The sequence below is a fragment of the Lepisosteus platostomus genome, chromosome 8 (genome assembly GCF_059453375.1).
Source record: "Lepisosteus platostomus isolate fLepPlt1 chromosome 8, fLepPlt1.hap1, whole genome shotgun sequence".
Classification (NCBI taxonomy): domain Eukaryota; kingdom Metazoa; phylum Chordata; class Actinopteri; order Semionotiformes; family Lepisosteidae; genus Lepisosteus; species Lepisosteus platostomus.
The window spans coordinates 47,462,210-47,465,378 of NC_142618.1; the positions used below are offsets into that span (position 1 = coordinate 47,462,210).

The 3,169-nt window shown below is 39.9% G+C and overlaps 1 pseudogene; it reads left to right on the plus strand.

Annotated features, from left to right (window-relative positions):
- The first annotated feature begins 220 nt into the window (after positions 1–220).
- Positions 221–2,773, plus strand: LOC148657461 (melanopsin-A pseudogene; annotated as a pseudogene).
- Positions 2,774–3,169: the final 396 nt, after the last annotated feature.

Genomic DNA, 3,169 nt, shown 5'->3' on the forward strand with positions numbered 1-3,169 from the left:
CCAAAACACATTTACAGATCTAGTTAAAGACTCACAAATCAGACACAAAGACAATATGCGTGGCATAAATGACACTATGGAGAAAAATCGTCATTCTTTCCTAACAGCAGGTGCCGATAAATTAGTGTTCAGGTCAGAAGACAGCAGTGAGTGAATTACTAATGTGTGGTTTTAGGAACATGTTTTTTTGCAGGAACAAACTGTTTTGCCTGCAAGGATAAAATGCACTACACTATTGATTGTTTGTGTGCTTCAGTCTCGAAAACCATCTGATTAAAGCTTTTTTCTGAAAGAAAAACACAGAATTTATCAATCACATAGTCTAGACTTAACCTGGTTCACTTGTCATTCGACCATGAATGGAAAAATGTATCCGTTAATTACTTCACAATCAATTGATTTTTCCATTGCCCTACATTTTTAAAGATTTTTTTATTACACATATTCCTGCTTTTTGGCAGTAAAACTAACTAACTAGTCATTCACAAATGAATTACATTATTTTTTTTCTGTCAAAGTAATGCAATCTTTGTATGAATTATGGCATGATATGTTAAGAGTAGGTCACCACCAATGTGACAAATAAGAGTCTCTTTTTGGTTGGTCAGTGATGTAATCAAAGCCCAACTCAGATTAACCAAGAAAGGAACCAATCACTTTGCAGCACGCACTGAATATATAAAGACGAGTCTATGTGACTGAACTAAGTATTTGTTGGAGAAGTAGAAGAGAAATTATAGATATTACTGAGAAAAAAATCAAGAGTTAGTTCGTTATATCTCACATATATACCGAATTTATTTTTGTTTCAATCAAAAATCAAGAAATTTCCCTCTGAAGAGAATGAACAGTCAGTCTGCAGGGAGAGGGATCTCCTGCCCATTTCAAGACTCTAACTGCACTCCGATTGTGTCTCATTTTACAGGCCAGAACCATTTCAGAGCAAAGAGTAGCAATCTAGTTGATGTTCCATTACATGCAGGCACTGGAGTGCCTATTTCAGAGGACATCAACCCTTTTCCAACTGTGGAAGTGCCTGATCATGCTCATTACACCATAGGAACTGTAATTCTGGTCGTGGGCATCACTGGTGTCCTGGGAAATTTCCTTGTCATCTATGCTTTCAGCAGGAGCAAAAGCTTGCGAACACCATCTAATATGTTCATCATCAATCTTGCTGTCTCCGACTTTCTGATGTCCATCACTCAGGCACCAGTCTTCTTCATCACCAGTCTCCACAAGAGATGGGTGTTTGGGGAAAAGGGTTGCGAATTGTATGCTTTTTGTGGCGCTTTGTTTGGAATTGGCTCCATGATTACATTGATGGTGATTGCGGCCGATCGCTACTTCGTGATCACCCGGCCGCTCGCGTCTATTGGAGTGATGACATTGAAACGAGCTGGGCTGATCCTGGTGGGGGTCTGGTGTTACTCTCTTGGATGGAGTCTCCCCCCCTTTTTTGGCTGGAGCGCCTATGTTCCTGAAGGTTTGCTGACATCATGCACATGGGACTACATGACCTTCACCCCTTCAGTCCGTGCTTACACCATGCTCCTTTTCACCTTCATCTTCCTGATCCCATTGCTGATCATTATCTGTTGCTATGTCTTCATCTTCAAGGCCATCCGAGCTGCAGGCAGAGCTGTTCAGAAGATCAACTCAGGAGAGTCTCAAAAACTGTATGAAAAGATGAGAAGTGATTGGAAAATGGCTAAAATTGCCCTGATTGTCATTTTGCTTTATGTTGTCTCCTGGGCACCTTACTCTTGTGTGGCTCTTACCGCCTTTGCTGGTTACTCTCACCTTTTGACCCCATATATGAACTCAGTGCCAGCTGTGATAGCAAAGGCTTCTGCCATCCACAACCCCATCATCTACGCCATCACACACCCCAAATACAGAGCTGCTATTGCGAAGTATGTCCCCTTCCTACGGGTGATTCTGAGGGTTTCTGAAAAGGACTTGCGCTCATCAGGCAGCTACACCTCCATGCGCCGTTCCACTCTCACCAGCCAGTCTTCCAGCGTCAGTGCGACCAACACCCGGTGGGCCAAAAGCCGCCATTCATCCACCTCAGACAGCGAGTCCTGCTGGACAGAGAGTGAGGCCGATGTCTCTAGCCTTTGCTCGCCTTCCTCCAATCGACAGGTGACCACCGAAATCGGAGAGGACATAACCGTTGACACCATCATACAGTCCCAGCCGAGCAGCAATAACTCTTTGTTTTTTAACAAGACATCAAGTGACTCCAGAGATATCTCTGTGACTGAAGTCAGCCAATCTGAATGCAGTGTATTTCCTCTGCCTGGGATTTAGATGTAATTTAGGGTCGCAAAAGAGCTATGATTATGTTGGTCAGTCTTGTGCACTTTAAGTGTGTGTCACTTTGTGTATTTGCTTAACATTCCTATTGTTTCTAGATGTAAGTTGCTGGGTAGATCACGTGTGATTTTATTAGCTTACATTATGTGTATCAAAATGTGGCCCGAGAAAGCAGGTGTTTTGCTAATTTTACAGCTACAGTATTTTTTAAGCTTCTGCTACTGCAAATACCTGTAAAACTGACTGACTTTCCTCAGTTCCGTAAAATACTCTCCTCACATAATTAAGAATATGGTTAGTATATACTGTTGATTGTGTAAGCCCATAAGGATGGCATCCATATATTCTTTTTTTAAACATCTTAATTGTGTACAAGTACTTTGAGATATTTATAAATTGTATTTTCATGTTTTTCTCCTCTTTAATGAAAAATAAAATGTTCTGCACTGTTCTTCTTCACTGGTATTAATCAAAATGATAAAATATTATGTACAGGAAACATTCATTGTTAAAAAAATACAGGTTTGTATGCTTTCCATCAAAGAAGAACCACCACAAGTTTTGCAAATTCTTCAGCATGAGGTTTATTTCATTTTTCTAGAAGTAGCATTCTCTACTGAACTGAATTCAGTTAAAGTGATTCAGTCATTATATGCAGTCATTTTTCGATACTGTAGGTTTGAGAAAGCAAAAAAATGCAACAAGCTCGATATTTATTGTTCATTTTATTGTAAAAAAAGCTAACGTAGAAATTTGACTAAATTCAAGGCCTTGAGGTATGCCACATTTTTAATAATATGTTGTTTAAACAAACACAACAGATAATAAAGAATTAACTCAATGAGTG